At 42.2% G+C, this 21,233-nt stretch overlaps 1 long non-coding RNA gene across 1 annotated transcript in view; it reads right to left on the bottom strand.

The window, feature by feature from the left end:
- Positions 1-6,130: 6,130 nt before the first annotated feature.
- Positions 6,131-21,233, bottom strand: part of LOC118091501 (uncharacterized) — a 55,027-nt gene continuing 39,924 nt past the window's right edge. Inside the window, exons 2-3 of the long non-coding RNA XR_004693387.2 lie at positions 19,542-19,655; positions 6,131-17,863 (exon numbers count right to left, since the gene is read on the bottom strand). This is a non-coding gene — a long non-coding RNA (uncharacterized LOC118091501). The remainder of the gene's footprint in view (positions 17,864-19,541; positions 19,656-21,233) is intronic.

The following is a 21,233-nucleotide window of genomic DNA, read 5'->3' as shown; positions in this document are numbered from 1 at the left end:
GCCCCTGACCATCAGTTCCAGTCATGTCCGACTCTGGGGTTGCGGCGCTCATCTCGCTCTATAGGCCGAGGGAGCCGGCGTTTGTCCGCAGACAGCTTCTGGGTCATGTGGCCAGCATGACAAAGCTGCTTCTGGCGAACCAGAGCAACGCACGGAAACGCCGTTTACCTTCCCGCCGGAGTGGGCCCTATTTATCTACCTGCACTTTGATGTGCTTTCGAACTGCTAGGTGGGCAGGAGCTGGAACCGAGCAACGGGAGCTCACTCCGTTGCAGGGATTCGAACCGCCGACCTTCTGATCAGCAAACCCTAGACTTTGTGCTTTAACCCACAGCGCCACCTGGGTCCCTATACTAGGATGGTGAAGTCCAGTCAAAGGCGATTATGGGGAGTGGCACTCATCTCGCTTTTCAGGCCGAGGGCCAGCGTTTGTCCGCAGACAAGGTCATGTGGCCAGCATGACTGAACCGCTACTGGTGCACGGAGGACCGTGACGAGTGCCAGAGCACACAGAAACGCCGTTTTCCTTCCTGCTGCAGTGGTACCTACTTACCTACTTGCACTGGTATGCTTTTGAACTGCTAGGTTGACAGAAGCTGGGACGGAGCAATGGGAGCTCACCCCGTCACGTGGGTACTAGCATCTGGATGGCTAGAGAGTGTGGAACTGCAAGTCTCCCAACAGCAAAGGGAAACGATGGCTCAGTGGTAGAGCACATGCACTGTATGCAGGAGGTCCCAGGTTCAATCCCAGGCATTTCCTGGGAAGGACCCATGCCTGATTCATTGCAATGAGGACTGCATACCATAGCACTGCAGCATTTCCACCCATGGTTCATTCAAGTCAATGGAAGCCAGGCTTCTCATGCTCAATACCTACAGAATGTTCAAAGGGCAATCTGTGCTTATCTCAATTGTTGCTATTTTCTTTTGATTATCAGTTTTGTGGGTCAATGAGAAAAAACAGCATTGAGTGTTATAGAGCAATCCCATGCATGTTTACTGGGGAGGGGGGGTGGCATTGCATTACCGTAAATGGGGATTACAATGTGGCCGGTTTGCATAGGACTGCAAGCTTAATCTTCCAATGACTCTATGCAGTTTTGGGCATACCACCCAACTTTCTTTGAATCTCCAATTTCATTCAGCAAAAGACCTCTGACACTATCTTCATCAAAGGGAAGTTGTATACATGAATCAATGCCTATAAACACTTTAATCTTCTTCTGTAAGAGAAGTTTCCAATTATATGTGCTGTATAGTCTCAGTTACTGTCCTCATCATATTGTGTGAGGTGGAAATTTGATCTATTGTTCTGCTTCCTTCCTCACAAAAGATTAATAAACACCTTCATATGAAAAGCTCTGAGGTTAGGCACTCAACTAACAAATGAACAAATGCACTGAGCAATCAAACAGTGGGATCTTAGCAATCCATAACCTAGTTGCCTTTGGCTGCAGTCCTGAACACTCTTTATTAGGAACACGATCCCACTGAATACAGCTTGGCTTACTTTAGAGTAAATTATGCAGTGTAAACTTGCAATTGTGTATCTGTATATCTGGGAGTAGGGTCCATAGAAATCAACTGGACTTTTTTTTCTGAGTAAAAGGGCATAGGATTGCATTGAAAAACTATTGCTTATATGAATTCACTGAATATACTGAAATCTTGTGCTTTTAAAATGGGGATGAACACTGTGATGCCCATCTTAATTTGCATCCCCTGGAAAGCAAAGCAGAGCATCTATATTTGGTCACCCATTCAAGGTGTGTCTCTAGATATACACACCACTGAAAGCCATAGATATAGTTACAGCTGGGTGCCTATTCCAATGATTATTCCGATGGGCATCCCATTTGCTTTTGCAGTTCCTAAAAGCAAGGCTATCCAAAACCCAGGGTTCCCATCAGTATCTGACTAGATGTAAAAGAAGAAAACTACACAGAACGAAAGGGACAAAACCTGGTAACAGCCAATCTTTTATTGCAGGGGAGGCTAACCCCTCCTTACTGGGGCCTGATCCAGCTCCATCAGGTGATTTCCTATGCCCCCTTCCCAATACGCCTAAGAATTTGATGGCAGCAGTGGTGCATTTGTTTATACATTCATTTGTTCTTCAATTCCATTGGACTCTGGTGCAATATAGTGAAGTATCTGGCATATGTTTCTGATGCAGAGGAAATAATAAAGAGGGGAAATAGTAAAGTGGGGGAAATTGTGTTCAGACATGGAATATTATCCTGAAATGGCCATCTAGGGCCACAGGTTCAAATCCTACCTCCCAGAATTGTGAGATGTGTGCATGGAGGTGGCCACATTTCACAGCACATTTCACTGCTTTTCGACCAGTGGCATGTGACCCACAGAGGAATCCTAGGCGTAAATGTGGCCACAAGCTTTGATTCTCTCACACACATCATGTGCATGCACACACCCACATACACTATCCATAGTAATATTGTCAAAACAGAATAAAAAAAACTGCTGTGGTCCTTCAGCAATTATTTAATATTATGCTGTTCTAGAATAAAGCATCTAGTCAAGTGTTTTGTAATCCCCCCCCTCATGTAAACAGTACCAATGAAGCAGATAATTTAACTTGTTTCATATTTTTCCAAGAAGTCATTTTGAAAATTCTCCAAGCACAATTATATTTGTATAGTGCAGAGATTTTTTTCTCCAGTTCCAATTTTATGGCAATTGAACCTGGTTTGAAGAAAAGAGGATCAATTTTCTTTTCTGCGGTCCTTGGAGAACTCAAGTATGCCTGAATTTAAGGTTCTTTAATGAGAGAAGAGATTATTAATGCTTATTTAGGGAGCTGACACACCAATTTTCCAGATACAGATTGCAGAAATAATAAATATGAATATATAATGATGAATGCAATATATAACAAAATGGGATATAATTACCTTTTGTAGGGGGTCACCCACAGTTTTTGTATATTCACTGGCAAGGACAGACAGGCATTATATACCTGTTGGCAAGTTGATCCACATAGATAAACCTAACTGGCAATGCTGCAAGTCACTACAGTCTCCCTAACAAGGGATAAAGAGATTATCATTCTTATATGCTTTTATGGAAATAAGTTGAATAACTGGATTTACACCCCAATTGTATGTTTTGGACTGGAGTGTTAAATAAATTACTTGGGAGTAAGCCCCACTGAATTCAGCAGGACCTGTTTCTGAAAATGATAGGGAATGGCATACATATCAATTATTGTTAATCTGTCACTGGCATTTCCATCACAGTTCCCTCCCCCCCCCCCCAGTTTTTTGTGTCAGACAAATTAAAGTGGCAAAAGGCAGCCAAGTAGTCAGTTCTGTAGGTGGCAATGGATAATCTGAAAGGATGGCAGAAAGACAAGCAGTAATAGCATCAACTTTCAGAAACAGAATCTAGGTTATAAGAACAAGCCATTATAAAACTAAAATAGTCTTCAAACTGATGCATGACACTTTAGTCGACGTGATGTGTTAACGTACATTTGAAACACACCTTGAGATTCTTCGCAACTTGTACCAAAGTTCACAGTAGTTAGCTTTTCATGAACGGTTAATGATTCCGTGGGAGAAAAGGGCAGCTTTGCTCCTTAGAAGGAAGTCTTACATGTTTTAGAGAGGAGAATCCTCGGCTTGTCAAAAGATGCTCAGATACCCTTTCCATTGTGGTTTCCTGAGGTCTTTCACAAGAAATTTCATCTGAGATTTGATTTGTCTTTGAGTTCAAAAGCATCTGAACTCAAAAGACAAATGATTCATTGTGTTAGCAATTGTCTCAATGACATTTTGCCATTTCCATGGATTCAGAACATGAAAGAAGGGTTGTCAAATCACCATTTGTGATGTAGTGACCTTCACAGCTAACCGGGCATGGGGGCTGATATGCACAGGGAAGACTGGGACTCAGCCAGATCCACGGAGATTTCCTTTTCACTAAGTGACTACATGGAAGGAAAACTGTTCTTCCCATTGTATGAAAGGGGGGGGGAGGCAAACATAGAGTATTCAAAGCACAGAAATAAAATCTGTGCAAAATGAATGTAGATGTGGAAGGTGTTGTACCATATCTCAAGCCCTACCTTGACCCCTGGTTCTCCACCTTCTCTGTCCTCCAGAGCAAAAGTGCCAGTGGAACTGGTGGAAAGCCCAGAGGTGGCAGGTGATCACTTGCATGAATGCCAGGAGTCTTGTGTTTTAATATTTTGTTGGAAGCTGCTCAGAGTGGCTGGGGAAACCCAGTCAGATGGGTGGCATATTAACAACAACAACAACAACAACAACAACAACAACAACAACAACAACAACAACAACATTCCTCATCAGGGATCTCCTTGAGAGGAGGGAGAAGAATCAGTGATGCAGCAGATGACCAAGCAAAGGAGGGAGGATATAAGATTCTCATTGGCTACTGAGTCTTTGCTAGAACTTTATTGCTTAGCTCCTGCTACAACTGGGGGTCCTAGAAATGGACACCAGTAAATGAAATGGAATGGCTTTTGGGGTGGTGGTATTGCTTTATTAAGTGCTTTTTATTGCTTTCTTGGTTTTTCTTCATCAATACTTTTTATTGTTAGCTTTTTTGGTTTGCTTTCAAGAAAAGTGAAGAAAGCACACTGAAAATAAACGGCTGCCCTATAGTTCTTGTTGTGAGTCACTCACCCACACCACCACCAGCCTTTTTGTCTTCTTTAAAGTGTGCATTTGATGCCCAAGGAGAAACTAAAGCATACAATAAGGGACCAGAAGACTTGACTCCTCTTCTACTTTCACTGGTGTTTTATTAAGCAGCTCCATGGGATCACATTTAGTTCTACTTTCATAATGGGGGGGAAGGTTAATTTTCTACCTTGTCTCAGTAAAACAGCATGAATGTATGAACATCCACAACTGCTTTCCCTCCTTTTTCTCCACTTCCCCAGCCCTGTAATGTCACAGAAATCAAAATTGTCTGACTCTTTGTAGTCTGCAGAAACAGGATAAGAAGCATCATTTGTGGGGGGGGAGGAAGACTGTCTAAAGCTTTTTCTTGAAGAAACTTGGACCAGTGTTAATTAAAAAGCCCCCCCCCCAAAGTAGTTGAAACCAATTACTCATATTTTATTTTGCATGTCAAAACAGTTTCATGCTTTGGTGAAAGGTTCAACTCATTTCTTAATGCTTCTGAACCTACAGTATTAGTCTATCCTTAGCTAGTCAGCCTCCCCCCCAGTAAATAAAGAACAACAACAACAAAGGAACAGAAGAAAGGTTAAATACTAAATTCTGAACTTTAAAGTCAGATGTTTCTGGAACATCACTCTGGATGATCCACAGAGTGGAAAGACTGTGGCCATCACCCCAGGTTTAATAAGAGTTATTTCCAACATTGGTGACAAAATGCAATTATGCTGTTGAGACAGGTCTGAATGAAAGTCACCACATGAAATATTAACATCCAGCTGCCGTTGAGCTGCCATTGTCTTAGGTTGATGAAAAACAATAACTCCATTTCAGTTTCAGAGGAGTGTTTATGAGAAAATCCTATTAAAAAAACTGAAAAAGAAAAGTTAACATGTTTACTAAGATTGTCTACATTCAAACCTGGTTGGGCTGAATCATCACTGGAGATATTAAGGAATGTGGGTATTTATGCCATTGCTGCATTCCAGTCCAAAGGGAAATGAAATTATCTTCTCAACCCCCAGACTACTTCCTGTGTCCTTTGCCATTTCTGACCACTAACTAGTGTTTATTCTGTTCTACCCCTGGGACTGGAGAAAAGAACATTTTATCACAGGAAAGAAGTCTCTGACAGACTTAAACTAATACATGGGCGTAGGCAGGGGGGCAGGAGGGGGCAATTGCCCCCCCCCAGAAGCAAAAGGCTGAGGGGCGCAGCGTGGCAGCTCCAGGCTCCCGCTCCCGGCGCAAAGCTCCAGAGGCGCGCGGGGAGCGTAAGCGGAGGAGGCAGCCACAGGCTCGCGTTCCCCGCGCGCCTCTGGAGCTTTGCACCGGGAGTGGGAGCCTGGGGCCGCCTCCTCGGAAGAGCTGGGCGGTGCAGGCAACGTAGCCCCACCCACATTCCCACTGTGGCCCCTCCCCTCCCGCCCCTTGCCCCCCCTAATTTTGATCCTGGGTAAGCCCCTGAACTAATAACCTCGCATCTTGCTTCTCTTCCCAACTTCGGATGTTAGAGAATTCCAGGGGAAACAGGAGCAGAAATTGCTGATGTTTGCTTATTCTTCCAGTGTCCTGATCCCGGTTAATAGGATAGGGTTTGTTTCCCCCCCAGAAACAGGGCAGAATGGAAATTGATGCCTTCCAACATCCCTGTTCTCAACAGAGCTTTTCCAGTCCTTCTTTTCAGGAAAAAAAAAATAGTTACTTCTTTAGGACAAATAAATGTTCCCAAAACATTTCCAGCGTGCTTTTCAAAGAGAAATGGTTGGCCTCTTTTCAAAGAGAAGTGGTTATTTCTTACTTATTGGTATTCCCACTTATATGGTTTTGCTTTCAGCTGTGAGCAGCTTGTGATTGCTTTGTTGCATTTGCTTTTGTAAAAGGTTCATTAACCATGTAAAGTTCACACAATTCTGACCTCACCGTTTGGGGTGTGTGTGAGGAGACCACACAAGTGAGAAAGGAAAGCAGAATACTAACACTTTGATAAGCAAGGGTTTTTGCTTTGAAACAGCTTTGCCTGTTGCAAGCGAGATAATTTCTCCTTGCAAACGAGATGTAATCCAATGCTGATGCTATCAGTAGTTGGCTGTAAGATTAAAATATTGTTTAAAAACCACAGCAGCTCTGTATAGTTGTGCCAGGAATGAAAATAGTAAACTTAATCTCAGCTTCAAAACTCCTCACCTATCCTCAGGGGTACGGTAGTTCATTGTAGCCCATTCCCCATCTGGCATAGAAGTAAGGTGGCCACTTATCACTGTCAAAATGAGGGATGAAGGAGGGCACACCGTTTTTTTATAATATCTGCAGATGCTAATTTAGATGTGGAGATAATTTAGAAATAATTGCTATAATTTAAATAGACATATACATATGCCATTGTGAGAAAGACTGTGACTATGTGAATTGACTGCTTGCTCAGCCTCTTGTCCATGAGGTAGCTATCAGGGAACAACTTCTGAAGAACATCCTCCTCCTTAGGGTGCTTTGCCTTTGAATTGATCTTGTTAGCCCTTCAAACAGAGGACTGTCCTGTGGCAAATGGGAGGTCGTACTCTGCAAAGTAGGGCAAATGGCTATCCTACTCCATGCAAGCATTTTGGTGCATAACATTTTAGACCAGGCACCCAAATGCGGCCCTTCAGATGTTTTGGGACTACAACTCTCATCATCCCTAGCTAACAGGACCAGTGGTCACGGATGATGGGAATTGTAGTCCAAAACATCTGGAGGGCCAAGTTTGGGGATGCCTGTTTTAGACCTCTTTTTTCTGGATCTTTCCCTTTGTGCTGCTTATCTAAGTTGTTTGTCACACTTGCTGTCTGTACAAATCAAGGGGCTTATGCCTTCTTTCAGAGCTTTCTTACAAATGCACTTCCAGTAATGAGATTTCAGTAAACGCATTAGTGAGATAGGATAACTATCAGTAACCACAACAAAAGCCAGATCAAATACAAGGTGCAATCTAACTGGGAAACATGTAAACACTTAAATGAGATCTTGGCATCAATAAGGGATTTCTTGTTCTTCTATAATTATGTTATAATGGTGAAAGTCGCCTTAGCATGAAATGGACATTGGAATAAATGCAGCACTTTCGAAGAAATATATATGTATGTATAATCCCTTTCATCAAAGACTGTGAAAGATATGTAGAATTACTGTTTTGTACTCTGAAATGTAGTCTGGCCAAACTGCGGGAGGCAGTGGAAGACAGGAGTGCCTGGCGTGTGCTGGTCCATGGGGTCACGAAGAGTCGGACACGACTAAACGTCTAAACAACTCTGAAATGTATTTCATTTGCAAACGATATTTTGCTCACTGCCATTTTAGCCAGAATTTTAGAGAGAAATTGTAAAACTGAGTTGTTCTGTGTATGTTTTAAAAAATATGAATGGAGTCCCCCCCTCCCAGTTTGCTTCCACTGCTTGTGTTGTCTTTATCTCTCTGACGTGACACCTTTATCATCCTGTTAGTGTATAGATGAAACCTTTTACCATTACTTTGATTATGTTTATGTAGCCTCCACAATATCCGCAACTCTGTTATAGAAAGACACCCATATTGAAACACAGTTGTGGTCAATGTATTTGTTTGTTGTTTAGTCGTTTAGTCGTGTCTGACTCTTCGTGTCAATGTATTATGCACAAGCAAAAACGTGCAAGGTGGACTCACAGATGACAGGGCATCTGGATGAGAGCCTCTAATGATGACCTCAGTGCATAGACAGGTTGTTATGAGGATAGACATTACCTTGCATTTGAAATTTCTGCTTTTTGTACAGAAGAGTCCTATTCACACATCAAATCAAAGCAAATCGTATCACAGAGTGTACCCAGCAGATACCTGCAGGCCTCACATGAGTATATCTCTAAATAATTAACATTTTTAGGTGCATATTTAAAATATTCTAAATATCCTGAGTGATTTCCCGTTAGGACTCCTTCAGTTGACCTGTTTATCTAGCATTCATCCTGATTTGCTTATGCAAAACTTGCTTATTTATTTATACAAAAGTACTTATATACTGCTAGTCATTAAAAAAAAATCAAAGTGGTTTACAAAAACCATACAAATCTACAATTAAAAACCACGTTAAAAATTCTAAAACCAGAGGTCTTCAACAAACCAAAGCTCTTAACTGCTTGCATAAGCTTGGTGGCACAGAAAATTTTTCAGCAGACATTTAAAGGTTAAAACAGAAGGTGCCTTATTAAACTATGCCTGGTCTTTATCAAGTATTCATTCTGATTTGTTTGTGGAGGCAGTGATATGTCAATGAGCATCCGTCCTGATTTGCTTGAGGGTTGTTGATATGTCTTCCCACTAATCATTTGCTCACCCCACACTTTTCACTGCATTTCCCTGTCACTCACTTGAGTGCAAATCCTTGAAAAAGGAAATGTTGTGCTAGGGTAATAGAGCCCTTTAGTCCACTTTAATTGCAGAAAACTTAATTTCTGGCGTGTGCTTGAATTCCTCCCACAATATAGTGACGGCCTGGAGGCACTCTTAGTAAATTGTGCTCAATTTCTCAGCATCCACTACTGACAGTTCATGGCTACATGTTGCTGACACAGGTGATACACTTTGGAAATCCTTACAAATGCAGTAGACACAGGCAAGATCCAAGAAATGCATTCTAAATGCTGCAGTGTTACAGGGACATTTCTGAGACTCCTCCCCACTTCTGCATTTTTTTTCTTTGTTTACAATGGGTTAAAAATGCAGGCTTCGATTTAAATGTCTTATTTAAAGCCCTACTGGAGAGTTGAGAAATTGTGCCAGACGCTTTAACAAATCTGTCCAAATATTCACAGTGTTACTATCATTCTCACATCAATTAAATATGTGCTAACTGTAATTATTTCTGCTCTGCTTCATTATTTCCTCTCAGCCTTACTAATAAACTGCTATAGACCATCCAAGTCCGTCCCCCCCTTTTTTTTCTTATTAGGGCTCCAACATACATTACAGTAAGGCAATCAATATTCAAGGTAAGAAAAACACGGCATGTTAGACCCCATGCCTTTGCAAAATGTATGAATGTTCACTGTGACCCTCTCCAGAACTGTGTTGGAAATTGGTAATGAGTGATCATTACTACATTATAAGAAGAGCAGCATGAAGAAATTACAACTCCACACTATGTTACTGCTTGCTACAGATACGGTTCCTTGTAAGGTAAACAGGTTTTAAATAGTGGCTAGTAACTAAACTAAATCCTGTCACAGATATATCAGCGCCCTAAGCAGAAAATCCAAATGACAACAGATGGGCATAAGTACCTCCAGTGATGGAAAAACATTATTATGCTATTATAACAAGCCAAATAATTGACAGTTTGCTACCCTTAAATGGTACCAGAAAACTGCCATCTTATCCTAGCTAATGATAAGGACTGCCTGTTATTTTTGTTTGCATCTTCAGCAGTCCTACATAACATGTTCCTTGCATTACATAATTTTAGCATAGGGTTACAATTGGATTACCTGGGACGCAGGTGGCGCTGTGGGTTAAACCACAGAGCCTAGGGCTTGCTGATCAGAAGGTCGGCGGTTCAAATCCCTGCGATGGGGTGAGCTCCCATTGCTTGGTCCCAGCTCCTGCCAACCTAGCAGTTTGAAAGCATGTCAAAGTGCAAGTAGATAAATAGGTACTGCTACAGCGGGAAGGTAAATGGCATTTCCATGTGCTGCTCTGGTTTCTCCAGAAGCGGCTTTGTCCTGCTGGCCACATGACCTGGAAGCTCTACGCCGGCTCCCTCGGCCAATAACGCGAGATGAGTGTGCAACCCCAGAGTCGGTCATGACTGGACCTAATGGTCAGGGGTCCCTTTACCTTTACGTTTACAATTAGATTGCAAAAGAGCTGGGAATTCTCTTTCTGCCCAATTCTTGCAGCCAGGCCCATTACTTAAAAGTTATGAGGTCCAGACCCAAAGACACAAATTTGGAAAAAAACTTACACATGTTTAATTCTTTCTCCAATGGACATTGGGATTAGAAAGTTGATGTGTAGCTGCTGTGAAACAACTTTCTATGTCCTCCATCCCCACCCCGCACAGACATTATCTTCCAGATAGTATGGAAACCTCCTATACAAAGCAATATACCAGACATGTAATAAGAATAAACCCCACTCTGTTTCTGCAGCCTCAACTATCAATGCAATAACAAACAACCCACATGAAACAAGCTTGATTTCCCCAGTTTATAATGAAAAGGGAACTGGGTTGATCTCTTTAAAGAAAGAAACTCAAGGTCAGAGAAAAGGGTATCAAAGAAAGGGGGAAGAAAATAAAGAACCTATTCACTTATTTCTGGTTCAATACAGTTGCATAAGGGATTGATGGTGGCAGTCTTGTGCCCACTTACCTGGGTGTAAGCTCCATTGAACTTAATGGGACTTCTGAGTGGGCATGCTTTTCAGAAAAATCAAATTATTATATTCCCTCTGTGCTTATCCAATCTGATTTCTGTGGACAGGTGTGGTGATTTGTGATGTACTGTTGCTGATGAGTGAATGGAATGACGAGGGGACGAGTGAGACTGTACTGAGCAATGATGAACCTGATGTGTACTAACAGTTGAACACAAGGAGGTTTCTACCCTTAACCTAAGCTCACAAAAGAAAAAAAGAAGAAATGAAATCAAAACATTCTGAAGGAATGATTTGCATCCTCATTGGGTTGCTAAACTGCCAGAATGCTAAATTGGTAAGCTGGTGGATAGGAAAATTTGCTTGGAGCCCTGGCTTATATGGACATTTGAACAATGCTAAAACCTTGGCTAAACTACATGACTAGGTGTCAGTTGTTGAAGGGAGTTTCAGTGCCGCAGCGTCTGCAGCGTTCCCTCTGGTCTAGCTCTTCTGTGGCATTTGATGCTGGTCACTCTGATCTGTCAGGATCCTCTTCTTCTAGTTTGGGACCTGAGCTACTGCCCAGGACACGTGGCATGATAAAGAACACCTCTTCCCACAGGTGGCTATGTGGACCTCACTGGTTAATTTAGGTACTCAACTCATTCATTTGTTACTTTTTATATGTTGCCCTATATGTTGTGGTGGGTAGTTTATTGAGCTCTGATGTGAGAGATCCAGGTTCCAATATTTCCTCAGGGCAGGACAATGAGAAATGTGATTAAAAAAACTGTACAACACTTTGTACATTGGAAAGTCCTATAGAAATGATTAATATTATTAAACAGAGACAGCTGTGGGAGCAAGACATGATTGAAAATCACACAGCCATTTAGGTGCATTGAAAATGGTCCCTATATTGCATTCATGTCAGTTTTTGCTCCAATAAACTCTGGAATCCATCACAAGTATTTTCATAGTGCATCCATCATAATCTAGCTGCAGTGTGAGCAAAGTTTTCTTGATGAAATAATCAATGAGACACTGATTAAGTTTGCCAAATGTCACTTGACCCAAACCCCGGCATTGCTGGGTGAGCTTGCTTTATGTGACAGCCATTGTTACATGAGAGTTACCTCCAGTTCCAGCATGGTTACTAGGAAAAAACTAGCCATTGGATAGACTCACTCGCTGGTCACGAGCATAGGTGCCAACTCCCAGATTGAAAAATCTGGGATCGGCAGCGGCGCAGCACCGGAAGTCACACTGTGGCCATTTTGGAACTGGGCAGAGCAGCACCGGAAGTCACTTCTATGCATGCTCTGCCCATTTCCAAAATGGCTGCAGCGCCAGAAATCGCTTCTGCGCATGTCCAGAGACTCCAGACATGTGCAGAAGGAGCCTCCCCGGGCCGGTAAGAATCCAGGGATTTACGGTTTTTTTAAAAAATCCGGGCTGGCAGCGGGAAATGGCTGGAAAAACGGGGTTTCCCGGGGAATACGGGAGACTTGGCAGCTATGGTCACCAGTAGTAGGTTCACTAAAAGTAATTACTCTTTCCCATGGGCAGCTGCTTCCTGAAGCTACTGAAACAAGAGATCCTTCATTAAATGGTGAAAGATTTAATGATATTCCTAGCTTCATATAATTATGAAAAAAGTATGCACCATGAGAAAAGTTTGCATCCACCTTGCCATTCTGATCTGATCTGATACCATGATAGATCCTACTAGTATATTCTGTTTGGCATACAATACTTATAAGGAGGTAGCTTACAAGAAACTTTAAAACACATTGAGTTGTACGGAACCAACATTTACTCAGACTAGAACGGTTGATGGTAGATCACTCTAGGGATGGGGAGATGGAAAAGCCCTTCCCGGAGGTGGTCCGTCCCTGACTTGCTAACTGATTAAAGCTTATTGAGGCACCTACTAAGCAGCCTATTTCATTATATCAGGGATGGGGAACATTAAACTTCACATCAGCACAAACCACCATCTCCAATAGTTAGGAATGATGGTACTTGTAGTCCAACAAGGAGTGCATGGCCTCAGGTTCCCCATCCCTGCATTGCACAGGTAGGGAGATACACACCGTGACTTCTGATTCCGCACTGTCCCCAGTGTCAGTTTCCTTACATACACCCAGCAAATGAATTAGACCCATTCATGGAAAATGCCTGTCAATGGCTATTAACAGCTTAAATCTGGGCACCAGGTGCTAGAACAAAAAAAAAATGGGGTATCCATTCTGAGTTTCCCTCTGGATCTAGCTACAGCTGAAATACAATACTGGAACAGATGGTCTTTGGTCAGAAATACGAAGGAAATTATTATGTTCCTAGCACATGCATGTATACAATATGACAAATATTGCTGATGCTTAACATAGCTCTGTTGTTTTGTTTTGTTTTGAGCTTCACATCCTTGAATTCCTGAAGCTAGCTGAGAGAACAACATTCTGGCTGGTTGGGATTCACAACTCTGTGTTCCCTTCTGTTGTCACGTTTGCTAGCGTGCCTGTACACATTTGCATGAACACATGTCTTGCACTTGTAGTGGCAGAGAAGCTAATTTGGGGTGGTGGTGTTAGCAATACTACTCTTGGGATCTTGACTGGAGCCCATTGGGAACACACAGACAAAACTGCATTGGCTAATGATACCTGGCTAACTTTGGAAAGCATAGAGCTGCCCAATATGGAAACAGTATTAGTTTGCCTGCTTTGGCAATAACCACAACTTTGCAGAGAGGGAGGGAGGGAGGGAGAGAGAGAGAGAGAGAGAGAGCAATAAAATTATGGGAAGAAGGTGATCACACACCAACATAAAATGATTTCTGAAGCAACAAAATGGTTTTGCAGCTTGAAATGCCACTGCTGAAGCATACAGAATAGAAAGGGTTAATAACATTAAACCACCCATGTGTTACCTAGACCATAAACTTCACGGATAGAGGAGAGAGAAAAGAGAGGCAGAGTAGAGCTCCATATGGAATGATGGAGAGGAGTCTAAGAGAGCAAATCAACCCCCTGATCTGCCATGCTGGAAAAGGTCAGGATGGGGCCAAGGTGTCTTTCCACACAGCTCTGAAAACCTCTGTAGGCCTCTTCCACTGTTTGTGTGGAAGCTGCACAGGCAAGGAGCATCTCAATGTGTCTATCCAAGTGGTGCCAGAAGCAACTATTGGCAGTATGCCTGTCAGGGGGAAAACATCAAAGCTGAGAAGAATGTGGATGCTCTCTCCTGTGCAGCCAAGGGTGAGGTAGAAGAGAGAATGAACCAATCTCTCCTAAAATTTAGCAAATTCTGTTCTTCAGAAAGGCATGTTTGTGCTGTGTATTTGCCACCCAGTTGCCTTATTTATTTATTTATTTATTATTTGTCGCATTACAAAGACTGCCTTCCACAGTCTCCCCTTGCAACATCTATAACATTACAAATAACAAAATAATAAGAAACATCATCTAAAACAGAACAATTCTAAAAAATCATCAGAGCGAGAAAAAGCAGGATCAGCAGACTAAAACCATGTAAGTGTAAAAATAGACAGCAGCAAAAGCACATTCAATGTCCATCAGCAGGAAAGCATCAACATAAATATCAACCTTTTGAAATGCACTGACCTTTTAGTCCCTTCCATCTAATTGTGTTGATTTAGCCCCTGGCATCTAATCTTGCTAATTTTATGTCATTCACTTCTCATGTGGAACTGATCTCTCCACTACTTTTGGTACAATATAAGATCTATTCTTTTCTCAAGGATTCACCCAAAGGGATGAATATCTCACTCATTGTAGCAACTGGAAACTGGTTGATACAGAGTCAGATCCATTGGTTCTCCTAGCTCAGTAATGTCTACACCAGTGTTTCCCAAACTTGGGTCTCCAACTCGTTTTTGGACTACAACTCCCGTCATCTCTAGCTAGCAAGACCACTGATCAAGGATGATGGGAACTGTAGTCTGGGAACAGCTAGAAACACTGGTATACACCAACTCAGGCATCCCCAAACTTCGGCCCTCCAGGTGTTTTGGACTACAATTCCCGTCTTCCCCAAACACTGGTCCTGTTTGTTAGCTAGGGATCATGGGAGTTGTAGGCCAAAACATCTGGGGGCCCGCAGTTTGGGGATGCCTGCACTAACTGGATCAGCTCCCAGGGTTTTCAAGCAGGAATCTTTCCCAGCTCTACCTGGATTCGCTGGGGAGTCAACCCAGGACCTGCTGCATCTAAAGCAGATGCCCTGCTGCTGAGCGATGGCCCTTACCTGATATGTGTTATTTAAAATTTATATGCTGCCTGATTGTAATAAAACCTCCTAGGTGGTTTAACAGTAAATGTTGAAATTGGTTAAAAATATTTAAAGATAATTAAAATTAATGGTAAAATAGATTAAAACATGTCCGCATCCACCCGTCCAGACAGGTTGGTCTAAGCAAAAGTGTTTCAAGCAGGCACTGAGAAGAGCACAATAAACACACCTGCCAAGTGTCAATGGGCAAAGGGTTCCAAACTGTAGGTGCTGCCACACTAACGTGATGGGTAACTATTTGAACATATAAGCATATGTTTGTAAGCAAACCCTCATTTGATGTGTGATTTCTTTCCACTTAAACATGCATAGAAACACAGCTTTGGATTTATAACCAGCAACTAATTAACAAAGACAATATGTTCTCTTGATTTAATTATTCCGCTGCTGTTGGTTTCTTATTATCATAATTGTCATGATCACTGTGTAGCCCTCACTTTTAGGAACGATTTAAAAAAAAAATTCTGGCTTGTTGGTTTTTTAATACCAACAGAAAATCAATAGTGGGAACTGCTCAGTCTGTGAGAAATGCTTACCCTTTTTTTTTTTTGGTGACCAGTTAAAAATGTGTGGTATAAGTAAAAAAGTAGACATTACTCAATATTAATCTTCAGAAATGTACCTATAGCACTGCTCCATTTCTGCCTGCACCTCCTTCCATTGGTATAGAAAGCCTCTGTACAGAGATAGAGAACCTGTGTCCTTCAACTCCCATCATCCTCAACCGGCATCATCACTAGCCACCATATTGGTCAATGTGATTGCAAGTTGTTTTAATGGTGTAACCCACCCTGGGACTGTAGGGGAACAGCAGGAAATGCATGCATACATACATACATACATACATACATACATACATACATACCCAGACCATCCAGATTGAATATATAACTCCCTATGCCCATGAACAGGCATTTTGTCCTTCTAAGGCAGGCATCCCCAAACTGCGGCCCTCCAGATGTTTCGGCCTACAACTCCCATGATCCCTCACTAACAGGACCAGTGGTCAGGGATGATGGGAATTGTAGTACAAAACATCTGGAGGGCCGAAGTTTGGGGATGCCTGTTCTAAGGCTTCTTCCAAATTCTGCCAATTCTGTGTGGCACTTCTCAGTTATTTCAAATTCTGACTTCTCAGCATCCGATCCAGACATGACTTACCTCTTCCTCCCATCAGCCTATTTTTTTGTTACTTGCCATGGGAAGCAAAAAAGCTCCACACATGTGTTCAGAGGAAAGGTTTTGTCAGACCAGCTTGATTAGGCCTTCAAGCATAGCACCTTATTTTTATTTTTTATTTTGTTACAGGTGACCAAACGAATACTCAAGTTGTGGTTTTCTTTACACATTATAACTCAGAAAATAAAATTGCAGGCTCAGTGCCCTGGTGTTTCTTTGTCAGTTCTGGAAAGAAGAGAAATGCTGCAGCTCTGAAACACTTTCACAGGGCATTTCTAAATACATTTCCCAATGTGCCAGGTAGCCCATGGCGATTTCCTTCAGCGTTCCTTCTATGAAATCAAATTAGTGTGCTTTGGAACCAGGGATATTCACAGCCTGTGGACTTCAGGTTTTAAGTGCTCATAAATGTCAAAATGTTACTGGGGGGGGGGCAGAGAACTTGTCATGGGGGGCACTGATTCATTTGGTGATTGTGACATGTACTCTAGCATCAAGCTTCTCTTCAAAAGCATGTCAAGATTGTGGGGCACCTAGGAAGCTCCTATCGCTCAAGATGAGAGGCCAAGTCATCACGGTTCCTCCTTCTGGGGTTTGGATTCTCAGGTTGAACGGATTCCACTCCCTCTGTGATCAGGAGAATAAAGGTCCTACTGAATAGAATATATATGCTGGAGAAGCATATATGATAAAGGAAGAGCAGCAGGAGGGACAGCGAGAACATAAACAGTCCATTTTGTGGTTTAAAATGAACAAATAGTTAAAGAGTTGTTATTCCTACAGCATTCAACAGAACATGTAGCTATGTCATTAAATAACACCTAAAAACAGGAAGCAAATAAAAATATACAAACAAAACATTTAGGAAATCCTGCAGCTTCAGGAAAACAAAGCTTTGAATTGTGTTTTTAATGATTATGGTTCATGGGGGTGCAATAGTCAGGTTGCTAATCTATCCAGTCACAAAGACAATGTTAGGTCAAGGCTTTCAACCTCAGGCCAGGAGATACATTAAGGAAGGCTATGTGTTTGTTTTTCCATGGAGAATTTACACTGAACAAGAATGGCAAATGGGCTAGACCAAGCCTTTTGTTTTTTTCTACCCTGACATAGAGTCATGCACCTAATTAGTTGACTCTGGTGTGATGACTGCTGGATATCGGTTGCCTCTTCAGCCGGTTTCCAATTAGATGAGCACCAGGTTCTGAGTTTTGTTTTCTGCAGCTCCTCAGGTCACTGAAAGAAAAGGTCAGGAGTTCACCTGCTCACCTGCTCGTTCTTACCTGTCAAGCTCTTGGTGGTTTAACTCAAAGCAAAAAGTGTGCACTTGAGCTGGAACAGAGTTTTTAAAAGAAAACACATTGTAACAGGAATGACAGCAACAACAATCCATTTTTTTTCCTTGTGAGCAGTGCAATGAGGTTAATACACATTGCTAAACTATTGCTATTAATTCCCCTTTGTTAACATTATATAGTTGTGGCATGATACAGAATTTGTGTTACTATGGAGCTGTGGTATTCTGGAATAATGCTACAACCTTAGACACCACAGGGCTGAGGAACGTCTGGCCCTGTGGGACTCAATGGGCCTGGTTTGACTCACAAGGCTATTTCCCACAAACCACACCCACCTGCCTCATGCCTGATTTCATATATGATGTCATGTGTGGGGAAAGTATAGAAACAATGAGGAAGGAACAATCAGGATTTTAAAAGGTGCTCTGAATTGTTCCTTTACAAACAGGGTTCCTTGTCAGCGCCAGTCAGCTGATCTGGAGAGAGCAAGCCTCTTTGAAAGCAGGTTCCTAGCACCATTGAAGAAGGTTGCTATAACTCTCAAACAGCCACCTCCTTGAAGATTAAAACTGATATTAAATTAGTATACCACTCTTCAACCAAAGATCTCTGGGCGGTTCACAGCATAAAAATTATTCCCAGAATTGACAAAGAAACATTTTGCATTTTTATGTTGTGAACTGTCCTGTGATCTTCAGATGCAGAGCGGTGTACAAATGTAATAAATAAATGATAAATAAATAAATAGTCTGAATTTGATTTTGGAAAATTAAGAAACTGAACTTGACAGATCCCCAGCCCCTGGTGAAGAAGAAGAAGAAGAAGAAGAAGAAGAAGAAGAAGAAGAAGAAGAAGAAGAAGAAGAAGAAGAAGAAGAAGAAAGAAGAAGAAGAAGAAGAAGAAAGAAGAAAGAAAGAAGAAGAAGAAGAAGAAAGAAGAAGAAAGAAGAAGAAAGAAGAAGAAAGAAGAAGAAGAAGAAGAAAGAAGAAGAAGAAGAAGAAGAAGAAGAAGAAGAAGAAGAAGAAGAAGAAGAAGAAGAAGAAGAAGAAGAAGAAGAAGAAGAAGAGTTTGGATTTGATATCCCGCTTTATCACTACCCGAAGGAGTCTCAAAGCGGCTAATAAACTCCTTTCCCCTCCTCCCCCACAACAAACACTCTGTGAGGTGAGTGGGGCTGAGAGACTTCAGAGAAGTGTGACTAGCCCAAGGTCACCGAGCAGCTGCATGTGGAGGAGCGGAGACGCGAACCCGGTTCCCCAGATTACGAGTCTACTGCTCTAAACCACTACACCACACTGGCTCTCTAGTGTAACTGAAATAGTAGCAGAGATTCTTAATATGAGGTTTGCTATGAAAGAAAAGATGCCTCCTTGAAATGCAGGTGGTTTTCTGTAGATTTATCATGGTATGTGGGAACAGAATTAAACTTATCTAGGGCATTTGAGAGCAACAAATTAAATAAAAGATCAAAAGTGGCTTTGGGGTTTTCCACTCTTCATGTAAATTGCCTGAAGGTGGGGGAAATCTCATAAAGATGTGGAAGAAATACAGTTTATTTGCTTTCTCTATTACTTCAGTTCTGTAATACAAAGGAGGAAAGTCTCTTAATAAACAGAATTTTTTTAAAGAATGCCCTGTGGCTTAGCTGCCCAGCTAGTATTTTCTCAGTATGATGCTTTGCAAAAAGGGTGAGCATAACCTTGTTCAATTACCTGCTTTAGGTGTTCAGACATTCCATTTCACCATGACAATATTTTCCTCTGTGTGCGTGCAGCCTTTCTCCCTGTCTGTTTGTGCATCTCAACAGTCAGGCAAATTCTGAAAATCTGAGCACAAGCACATTATTATTTCAGACCTTAAAGGTTGTTTTCATTAGGCCAATTTAAAGTCTTTTTTTCCTACCCAAAGCGGCTTCCTCAGAACATGCCCAACCCACATCTTCTCATGCATCTATAAGCTATATGGAAATATTTATAGCTGTCAAGCACTGCCATCAGGATTTGTGTCTCCAGTGGTTCACTGGAGTGATAAGCCTAAAGCCTCAGGTGATGCCAAAAGAAACGGAAAGGGATATGTGAGCCTTTAAAAAAAAATACTCATCAAGTTTTAAAATTTTGTATCATTGCCGCATAGATCTGCAGCTCTGCCTATCTGTGTCCACCTGCTCCTGAACTCCTGTGGTGCAGAGGAGAAGATGCCATCAAAAACTGAGAGGGAGGGAGTACAATATATACCGTGTTTGGGGATCTTCCAGCCTTTTTTTCTGGGAGATTCTCTCAGTGTCCCCACAACTGAAGAAAGCAAAGCCAAATGCCCTCAGGAATCTCCCCAGGCTGTGTCTCTCACTGGCTTTGTGCTGTGCCTCCCTCAAGTGCTGGAATGTGTCTTTGAAGTGTGAGCTTGCCCCTTGCTTGCCTGGGTGGAGAGGTGTAGGATGGGGTGGGGGGCAACTGTACAAGAATGTCACATCCACTGCTCTCCATTTTTGCCTCTGGCCATCTCCTCTTTTGCTTCTGGCCCTGCCTTCGACTGCAGCATCTAGAACAGGCACCCCCAAACTGTGGCCCTCCAGATGTTTTGGCCTACAACTCCCATGATCCCTAGCTAACAGGACCAGTGGTCAGGGAAGATGGGAATTGTAGTCCAAAACATCTGGAGGGCCGAAGTTTGGGGATGCCTGATCTAGAAGGTTTGCCATGAGGTGATGCAGTCCTTGGGCTAGAAAGGTCTCCCCACTTCTGGTCAAGGGAATAGCACTACCTTTTTGTCTGCTTTAGTTTGTCAGTAGCACTGTTACCATTATCCCAATCCCAATCCCAACCTTAAAACAGTTTGTATGCTTAGCAATCCACAAACTTCCCTTAAATGCAGGGATGGGAAACCCGTGGCCCTCCAGATGTTGTAGAACTACAATTCTCATCATCCCTAGCTTGCACAACCCAATGGTCAGTGGGGATAGGAGTTGTAGTCAAACAACATCTGCAGGGCCCCAGGTTTCCCATCCCTATGGGTACCTTGCTAATTCTGTTGGCCCCATTTAATGGATTTGGGAGGTAGACCCAGCTGTGATATCACTGCTTAGTTGCTTGTTTAGTTGCTTGCTTGCCTGGTCTCAGCTAACAAATAGGGACAAACTGGAACCTGCTAGTGGAACATGGAACATACACAGCACAAGCAAGAAAGTTACTGTCTAGTACTGCAGCTGAGGGATGAACACAACATGATGTTATTTATGCAACAAGGAAATTGTACATTGTTGTTGAAAGTAAGTAGCCAGCAAAGGGATCTCTGGTCCAGACTGGGACCATACTTTGTGGGAAGGGAGGCTTTAAATTCCCCTGAAATTGCCACAACACAGATCAAATCTCTCTGTAGTTTCCCCCCTTTTTTCACTATCAGGGTAA

This window comes from Zootoca vivipara, chromosome 1 (genome assembly GCF_963506605.1).
Source record: "Zootoca vivipara chromosome 1, rZooViv1.1, whole genome shotgun sequence".
Taxonomy (NCBI): domain Eukaryota; kingdom Metazoa; phylum Chordata; class Lepidosauria; order Squamata; family Lacertidae; genus Zootoca; species Zootoca vivipara.
This window is presented reverse-complemented; position numbering and strand designations above follow the sequence as displayed.